Genomic DNA, 10725 nt, shown 5'->3' with positions numbered 1-10725 from the left:
GGGATAGGGGGGGGGGGGGGGGGGGGTCACTATCACCACTGTAGCCTGTGTGGGATGTTACTATTACTACTGGGGCCATTGTGGGATGTCACTATTACCACTGGAGCCTCTGTGGGATGTCATTACAACCGCTGGGGCCACTGTGGGCGGTCACTATTACCACTAGGGCCACTGTGTGGGGTCACTATTACCACCGGGGTATGTTTACATGTGGCAGAAATGGGCAGGGCTGTTTCAAAATAGACAGCGTGCAGACTTGGACTGCTTTTTGGATGCGGAAATGCTGCAGAATTTGCCACAGAAATTTCCACTAAGGACATTCTGCAGCATTTCCGCATCCAAAAAGCGGTCACAACCTGAACGCTGTCTATTTTGATACAGCCCTGTCCTTTTTAGAACGCCGGAGGTAAGATCATGCGTTGTGATAAGCCCCGCCCCCTGAAGGGTTGGCACTTTGCGAAAAATAAGTCAGTTTTGGGTTGCAGTTTGGGCACTCAGTCTCTAAAAGGTTCGCTATCACTGTTCTAGGGTGTATTGATTTGAAAGGCTGCCTCCTATCTCATTTAATTTTCATTCTTAATCTGGAACCTTTCTTCTATTACATATTGGCTAACTCGGCTATCTCTGTCCAGGGAGTTTCTTATAAGGTAGTACCCTATATGCTGATGATCTTCTCTTCTTTGCAACAAATCCTGTTGTTTCCCTTTCCAAGCTCATGTATGAATTCTGTCTATATTCACAGGTTTCCAATTTTCCAAATAATTTTGGCAAGTCCAAGGCCCTAAATATCTCTTCCTCTGTTGCAACACAATAAACATTGCAAAATTTCTTTTCCTTCCAGTTGGCCCTCTCAGGCCATACTTAGGGATTCTCCTACTGCATGAACTACTATATCAGATGAACTTTTTCCCTCTCTTGAAATTTGTTTAAAAAATTGCAACAGATGGTTTGAGAGCACTTTCACTTGGTTTAGCGATGCAAAGGATGTTTAAAATGAACATCCTGTCGTGTAACTTATACTTTTTTCTGACACTTCCTATTAAAATTCCACCTTCATTGTTTAAATCTCTGTCTTCAACCAAAATTCAATTTGTGTAGGCAAATTACCAGCCTAGGATTGTTAGTTCCATATTCTGTAGACTAAAGGGTGGGGTGTTGGCCTCCCTGACTTTAAAACCTACTATCTAGAAACCCACTTGTTGAGGATACTTGACTGGTGTTGCCTGTGCTCCTGAAAGCCTTGGGCTCTGATTGAACAAGAGTCTTCTGATGTCCCCCTTGCTGTTATTCTTGGCTGCAATCCTCTCTGGTACCCTCATTAAGGATTGGTCCTACTATTGTTCATTGTGAACAGTCAAGGATTCAATTCTGCATTTCCATTACTGTCTGAATAAACAGCTTAAATTCTCCAGTCCCCAGTTTCTCCAGACCACAATTCTGCATTCTCTCTCTCACCTTCCCTTTCTCCCTCACTCTCTCTCCTTCCCTTTCTCCTATCCTGGGCAATCTCAACTTTCCCCCTAGACTGGAGAATCCTCGCTTCCAACTCTGCATGGCAGCTAAATGTTTCAGTGTCATGCATTTTAGTGATGGTGTTAATTGGCTCTTGTCTGCTTCTCTTGACTCCTTGGCCTCCTCTCTTAACTTGTCCTTGCTAGGGAAAGTCTCAACTGCATCATTTCCTTTGTTCTACTCCTTCCAGATTCTTTACTTTGGGGCTAAAAACACTTTTTGAAGAGCTGTGCAGAGGGTCAGGATTGGTTTGCCACGGTTTGTCGCATGCTTGCTACCTGCTTTCAGTTCCACCACATCAGTCTCCTCCTCACTTTATGCTGCAATGGGACACTGACCCTTGTCTGACGCTTTCCCTTGCCCAACGCAAGCGCATTTTTGTGCTCACGCACAAAGTGTCCGTCAGCTCCCGATTTCAAGACGCCAACTACAAAATCTTGTCTCACCCACTTGCACGATCTTATCCCTGCTGTAAATAGTCTTTGATGGAGATGCGGTAAAGTGCAGGGCACATTTCTTCATATCTTCTGGTCTTGCAAAGTGTTGACCAGTTTTTGGGATAAAGTGCAGTAAGTTACACAGAAAGTCTTTGGTGCTTCAATTGTGTTCGGACCACCACTGCAAGACTCCTCTGTCCAAATACAGAAGGACGATCTTGTATCATTTGGAAAAAGGACCATTCTCTCATAATGTCCTTTTGGTTTTCCGAAATGAATGTTTTGTACATGGTGGACCTTACATCTTCCCTCCACGATTCCTATGACCAGTTTTATAAAACATGGTACTGTTGGCTAGCAGTTCAAAATTCTGTGTAGTATGCTGCCTTCTTTCGAGATTCTGTCTGAACACCCTTCTTCTCGACATGATTCTTTATTTGAGCTTTTTGATATGTTTATTCAACATTGCTAGGGAGCTTCCCCTCTTTCCCTTTTGTGTTGTACTGCCTCCGCTCTTAAATAATAATAAAAAAAAAATTATATTTATACACACACATTATATATATATATATATATATATATATATATATATATATATATATATATATATATATATATAATGTGCGTGTGCGTGTCTTTGATAGTAGCCGCAATACACGGAAGGCAAGCAACATTGCCCCCATGACAAATACAATGCTCCCTATACTTGCCAAAATATCCCGATGCCGCAACACTGCTGACCATGACAGCAACAAATACCATTTACATTCCCTATGACAGTAGTTATTCCTCCAGGACACCCACAATGTCCCTTATTTCAACCACAATGGCTCCATGTAAGCCACATTATTGTTTATCTACACCACAATGTCCGATTGAGTTGATTGCATTGGAGTAACAATGTTTGCTAAGCTAGTAAAATGCTGACTATGAATACTACAATGTCCCTCAAATAAAAAAAGCCACCACACAAGCCAAAATTCTCTATGATAGCCATTATACTCCAAAAGACACCTACCATGTCTGTTATCCCAGCGACAATGCCACTATTGTCTGTTATCCCAATCAATCTACTGAGTGTTCAAGTACAATGCCAACAATATAAACCTCAATCTCCTCTAGTCTGCTGGAAATAGTAGAATTCCTCACATTACCCATGTATCTCCAACCAGAAGAGGAAATGATTAGAACAAATGCCTCGTTAGATAAATGTTCATGCTATAGAGCCAAGCTTTATATGAGATACGGTATTTTATACCTATCTGCACCTCCCACACTAACAAATACAACCAGACACTAAACATTAGCGACATCTCAAGGCTTCGACAGCTTGATCAACATTGTAGCGACTGACTCCTTTTGTACAGCTTTTTCTCATCCAAAAATGGTATTTCCAGTGTGGATGCCCCCGTCATACATGGTATAGTTGGCATTTCCAGTGTCTCATCACAAAACAGAGGTTTATTGACCACGACAACCAGCAAGTAACTAATACTGAGCTGTGTAGTAATTACCCAGATATTCTAGATATTCTAACTGTCAGAAATATCAAGGTAATTTGCTTTTGCAAAAGAGATGACTTTTGCAGATTTGCAAAAGCAAATCTCTATTAAATGTGTTTTTCCACTTTCCTTTCCAGGATGGTCTTAAGTATATAAAATGTAACTTCCACTTCATTAACGCAGATCTATCAGCAGATTATTAACCTGCACGTTCTTTAACCCCTTCATGACATGGCCTATTTTGGCGTTGAGGACCAAGCGATTTTTTGGTATTTTTCCATCTCCATTTTTCAAAAGCCATAACTTTTTTATTTTTCCGTGGACGCCGCCGTATAAGGGCTTGTTTTTTGCGTGGCGAACTGTAGTTTTTATCGATGCCAATTTTGGGTACATAGAATATATTGTAAAATTTTTTATTTTTTTTTAATGATAGCAGAGAGAGAAAACGCATCAATTCTGCCATAGATTTTTTTATTTTTTTTTTACACCGTATATCATGCAGCATAAATGAGACTTTCCATTTTTTCTGCAGACCGGTACGGTTACAACGATACCAAAATTCTAACTTTTTTTTAGGTTTTCCCACTTTTCTGCAATAAAAACCCTTTTTTTTGGAAATCTTTTTTCTATTCTAAATTGCTGCATTCAAAGTCACGTAACTTTTTTATTTTTTGATGTACAGAGCTCTATGAGGGCTTATTTTTTGCGAGACGAGCTGTAGATTTTATTGGTACCATTTTGGCGTACATACGACTTTTTTGATCACTTTTATTGCGTTTTTAGTGAGGCAAAATGCTAAAAATGAGCATTTTGCGTCAGTTTTTTAGCTTTTTTTTTTAGCGTTTTTTTCGGTGCACAGTCAAAAGCATGTGCAACTTATTGTACGCATCGTTATGGACGCGACAATACCAAATATGTGGGGTTTTATTTTTTTCTTACCTTTTTTTATGCTAATCTGAGAAAAAGCATAAAAAATGGTTTTTTTACTCTTTTTTTTTACATTTTTTTAAATTCATTTTTTAAATCTTTCTTTTTTTTACACTGTTTGTGTCCCTCTGAGGGACTTTAATCACTGCCCTAATGATCGCTGTCATAAGGCATGGCAGAGCTACTGCTCTCCCATGCCTTATCGCTCATACAGCGATCTCAGGCATAGGCAATACAGGACGCCAGTGTCTGGCGTCCTGTTGCCATGGTGACAGGCCGGGCTCTCGCGATGACATCGCGAGTTCCGGCCGGAGACACAGAGGGAGCCGCGCTCCCGCTGTGAACTCTTTCCCTGCCGAGATCTACTTAGATCGCGGCAGGGAAGGGGTTAACAGTGGCGGGCGCATCTCCGATGTCCCCCCGCTGCTGCAGCGAGACGCCGGCTGTGACTGACAGCCGGCTCCCGCTGCGGGATGGCGCTGGATCACATATGATCCAGCGCTATCTCCAGGACGTAAGTTTACGCCCTGTTGCGGGAAGTACCCCGCTCCCAGGACGTAAACTTACGCCCTGCAGCGGGAATGGGTTAATAGTCACATACAGTAATAAGTGCTCCATGTTATAACACATCATCACCCTTTATTGCTTTGGGACACATTAGACAAAGTATCAGTACAACATCCCATATTTACAATATGCTCTGCAAAATATGCTGTATACTATAGATAAGAAAATCAGCTGTACTATGCAGGAATGGGGAGCCGGGCGAGCATGAAAAAACATCCCCAGACTCCCTGGGAAGTGCCCTATGAGCACCGTAACTTAGAGCCCATTTACACGCAAAGATAATCATTCAAAAGATAGGTTTTAAGCAATTGTTTTGCATAAACTGCTAATGTAAATGAGCGTCAGGACCTGCATGCATAGAACAGCAGGTGGTCTGTTCTCTGCATTCAGCTCCTTTGTTCTGCCACAGGCTTTCTGCTGAATGCAATGTAATCAGGTCCCCCCCCCCCCCCCCCCCCCACCCCCCACCATGGACAGCAAACACAGCATGCAGTCTGTGCTATCTTCTCTCCGGCTGAAGGATGAATTTTATACTCACCTAAAAATCATTGTTCAGCCGAAGAGTGAAAAATGGGAGCATTTACACACAAGGTTTACTTTGAGCGAGAATTGTTGCATGTAAACGGGCCTTTAGTTTATGGTGCTCGTAATTTGGGACACATTCCCTTTAAGGAATCAGTCAGGGGGGAAAGGGTCTTGCACTGCCAGGGCCCTTTGACTGCAGTGTATAAGATGTAGGTATCAGGACTCTGTGTCCGGGAAACTTGTGTCCGAGGTCCCTAAAAATACCCGCAACTGTGCCTTCCTACTTGCACCCCTGGGCTAAGCCCCAGGGTGACAACTGGGCGACAGTCCCTACACTCACTAGGGAAGGGGAACACAGGGACTAACGAACAGACAGACACTGGAACAAACAACAGCAAGGCGAGTCAGACTATCCGGGTCGGCAAAGAGCAACGTCAGGTCCAAAAACAGGGAGTCAAAAGTCAGGAGTCTCAACACAAAGGAAGACCAAACTAACATTGGCAAGGGAAACACACACAGACAGGGTTTAAATACTGTCAGAGCTCCCGCCCCAGTGGCTGATTAGGGCTGGGGGTGGGAAGTCTGACAGCAACTGAGACCACCCAGACCACCCACCCAGGCACCCGCCACGTCCCTAGCAACATGGTGGCGAGGTGGAGCATGGCGGCCAGGGGAGGTAACTAGGACCAGAGCTTCCCTGCGCCGCACGGAAGCCGCCTGGGTGACAGGACCGGCGGTGAAGGCACGGAGGACCCGCGAGCCGCCGGTCCTGACAGTAGGGCCTTTTAGCAAGATTTTTTTTTCTTGCTAAAAATGTGCATCTCTTAGTTCCAAAAATCTGGTAATTGTCCACAAAATAGAGTCATAGAAAGTACAAACAGCAACTCATTTAATATTCCTCATCATATCGGATATCAGCAGTAATTCTGAAAAATGCTATAGTGAAGACCAAATAAATGGTCAGTGGTATACAATTCTTCAGACACAGCTAAAAACATGTAAACATTTCATTAATACAGCCTTACTCACTGAGCAGAAAAGGTTACATTATATTTCATTAAAGGGGTTTTCCACGACTTTACTATGGATAACTGATTCTCCGGACAGGTCATCAATAATTGATCAGTGAGGTTAACCACTCAGGATCCCCGAGCATAAACTGTTTGCTGGGCCTGATGTCTGGAAGCAGACAGCTCTGTCCAGACTGTGGTGGCCCAGGTTGGTATTGCATTTGGAGGGAGCTTACCTGCAATACCAACCCAGTTTGCTGCAATATGGACAGAGCTGACAGTGCACTGACAGTGAGGCTGGCACATCGCTGATCGTCGGAGATACTGAACAGCAGACCCCCAGTGCACCAATCAACTATTGATGACCTGGCCTGAGATATTTATATATGACCCATAAAAACATCCCTGTGGGGATTTTCTTATAGGAAGAATGGCAAAATTGGCCCTAGAGAAAGTTAAATAAATCATTTTTTTAGTTTCCAAATGAAAACAACATAAAGATCCCACCTCAGAAATATTAGAAAATAGACACATAGAGCTCCCCATTCCTATTATCCAAGATACCAACTGATATAGTTATAGCTGATATGCGTGTAATATAATAATTACTGTAGTTATAGTTAGTCAGATTTCTAGTGTTTAATGAAAATGTGATTCCAGTAATATGGGTCTCCTTATAAAAGCTCTCACCTACCATATATGAGGTCAGTTATAAATATATATACCGTATATACTCGAGTATTAGCCGATTGAATTCTCAAGTTTTACCACAAAAAACTGGTAAAAAAACGTCTTGACTTGAGTATAAGCCAACTATACTAGAGTATATACTAGGTAAAAAAATGCAATACTCCCCTCCCAGCCGGTGTCTGTGTCCCCGATGCGATTGTCTCCCCGGCGGTGTGGCAATCTGCTTCAGACTTCTCCCCGCTGTCATCTCCCTGGTGCGGTTTTGAATTCCCCTGCCTTCAGCGCAGTGTGAGGAAGCGCTGTGATTGGATTGAGCACCAGATAATCACAACTGGCGCTTGATAAACCAATCACAGCCATTCAGTGATGTAATTCACTGAATGGCTGTGAATGATCGAGCTCCGGATGTGATTGGCTGGCAACCAGTGCAGTGACTGGCACAGGGCAGAGGCATCCGAGTAGCGGCTGAACAGGATGATGAGCCTGGCTGCCGCATTCAGGATGGATTGTTGGATCGTTCGGTTTAAATAGCACTCGATCAGTCCTTCTCATTCGCTTATGCAGATATTGGAGAATTACAATGGTGTATGATTTACCCATTTAAAGAGGATAATACATTAGTCTCATTTATTGATGTATCCCTTTTGCTGCAAGAGATACTTGGAAAGCTTGCAGCTCTAAATATTGGGATAATTTTTATTCTCATATGTAAAACTAAATCTCTGAATTTCCCCTTCCTCTCCCTACGATAAACAGCAAACAGTCAATCATGAGGGCAGCGGGAGCAGGTAAGCGCAGAGCTCTCGTAAATGCAATTACCGTTAGTGCTTTGGACCTCGGTAGCATATTAAAGTGACAGATTTGATTTAATTCACCTATACCTTTTTAATTGAAGGGCGGGCAGGCAGGCAGGCACTAATTTAAAGGGCTAACATGTTGACTTTCACGAGAGCAAAATGTGTGACATACTGTACTTGTCTTCATGGTGGCTGGAGCAGAGGTCTTCGAGTACGTCCCTCTCAGTAATAGCCACTTCGAAAACTATAAAAAGAAGATAGATCTGAATATTCCTGAGGAAAACATTGTTCCTAGGTAGAGAAGTCATAGCATGGCGATGGATGGATCGTAAAAATCCCTCCTCATCTATGTGGAGGAAATTAGTTAACTCAATATATAACTAATTTAACTATGTAGTCCATTAGGCTTCTTTCACATGAGCGCATATCGGACGGCCGTTTTCACGGCCGGCTGATATGCACTGTGATCTGATGCATTGGATTCCAATGCATCAGATCACATGGGCGTATTCCTGAGAGGTAAAAACACCTGGCCAAGCAAATATAGCGCCGGGTGTTTTTACGTCAGGCCCAAAAGATAGTTCTGGGACTATCTTTTGGGCCGGAATACGTTGACCACTGCATGGGCTTTTATGGGAGCCCATGGCAGCGGACGCAGGTGGGAGGCAGTTTAGCAGCGTGGCTGCTAAACTCCCTGCCTTTGTTCTCTCCCCCCCCCCCTCCCCCATGCAGGCTCACCCCTCGTTCCTCCCAGCTCATTCTGTGTAATGGGAGGGGGCGGAACAGGGGCAGTACTGAGCACCGCCCCTCCCATTGATGGCTATGGACAAGAGGTGGGCGGAGCTAAGTGACCGCCCTCTCCCCGCCCCTTGTCCATTGCCATCAATGGACGAGGCAGGACGGACCGGCACTTAGCTCCGCCCCTCCCATTGCACAGAACGAGCGGGTAGGAACAAGGTGAGCCTGCGATAGGGAGGGAGGGAAAATGGACGATGGCCTGGTGAGCTTGGCGCACTTGTGCCGGCCTCATCAGGCCATATGAACGGGCGCACAAACGTTCAATTTGTGCACCCATTCACCAGATTTTTTACTCCCAACGTAGCGTATATTTGCCGGCCGTGAAAACGTCCGGCCAATATGCGCTCATATGAAAGAAGCCTCAGGGACATAAATGTCCTGATATGTTTGACAAAGTGTGGGGTGCGTGATATAACTTACCGCTCATGCTTCATCCACCATGTTGCTCTCCTCATCTATATCAACATTCCAGAAGGGTCCTCGTTGATGTGCGAGTCCTCACGGTAGGGAGCTGAAACACTGAGTTCAGAGATGTTTGCATACCTTCCCCACTGTTTCTCTGCTATGACCTGTCAAGCCGCATGTACCTGGTGGACTATTTGTGCATGCTAATAGAATCAGAGGCCTAGTCGTCATTGTATGCACACGACATTAGTCCACAGGATAGCTGCAGTTGCGATTGACAGAGCACAGCGGAGGAAAGACGGGAAGCAAGGATAATACATCAGTGGACTCAGTGGTGTTTCAGCTCCTATGGGCCACATAAACTAGACCTATGTATGGGCTTAATGGGAGCTAACAGAGTCTCTTTATGTGAGCGATTGCTACAGGAACAGCAGCCACAGGCATGACTACTACAGTCTTAAAAGATCAAGAAAACAAGCCTCAAAACATGTCTTGCCCCACTTACCCTCAAAAAACTATGCAGGCGCATCAACGTTTAGCAGTAGAACTTACTGTGACTCAGTTTACCTTTTCAGCTGATTGGGTTTTGTTAAAATAATAAACCCCTTTAACCCCTTCAGGACCACTGAACGCATATAAATGTCCTGAAATGTGAATGGAACAGGCTCGGTAGCCGAGTTCGCTTCATATCCGGAGGCTATCAGCTGTTTCTGACAGCCACCGATAATTATAATTGCCACTATCAGAATTAGTTCTGATCGCTGCAGTTAATGGTTTAGATGCCACAGTCAAAAATGACTATCTACCAAGTCAAAAAAAGGGGGAAGCATCCTTTCCCGCACAATGACGATATCGGGGTGCCGATGGACTAGTATGGCAGCCTGAAGCCTACTGGAGGCTTCTAGGGCTGCCATGCATAGATACCCATCAAGGACTGCCGTGGCAGGGCTTGAAAGGCAACATAAAAGAATCTCTGGAACAATGTCGCTCTGATGTTCTCAACATTTGTCCCAAGTAAGGCTATCTTTAGGCCCTAATGGCCAACCAATTTTTTCCATAGACATAAATAATCTGGTAAGATTATTCTCTGGGTAGGCACGATTACCATAACAGTTTTCATTGACTGAGCTCTATGATGTCTTGTGGGATGAGCTCTAGTCTTTATTCCATTTTGGGGTATGTTGTGATCACTTTTTATTCCATTTATTTCTGGAGGCAAGATTAACAAAATCTAAAATTCTGGCAAGTTTTTAGGCGTTCACAATTCGGTACAAATATGTTAAATTAATTATGTGGGTTAGCAGGATTATGCCAATACAAAAAAAATTATAGGTTTTGCTACTTTTTTCCCTACACTTTTACACATTTTCTTAGTCTACCAACTGTGCTGTGTAAAACTTATTTCCTGCAGGCCAATCTGCCTATGATACCATTTGGTGAATCATATGACTTTTGATTGCTTTTTAGTCCATTTTTTGCAAGGTAAGATATGCAAAATTAGCACTTTAAGATTTCTTTTTCACGGCATGCACTGTGCGGGGGTAAATGATTATAC

The sequence above is a fragment of the Eleutherodactylus coqui genome, chromosome 6 (genome assembly GCF_035609145.1).
Source record: "Eleutherodactylus coqui strain aEleCoq1 chromosome 6, aEleCoq1.hap1, whole genome shotgun sequence".
NCBI lineage: Eukaryota > Metazoa > Chordata > Amphibia > Anura > Eleutherodactylidae > Eleutherodactylus > Eleutherodactylus coqui.
The sequence above is the reverse complement of the archived record's forward strand: the minus strand, read 5'-3'. Positions refer to the sequence as shown.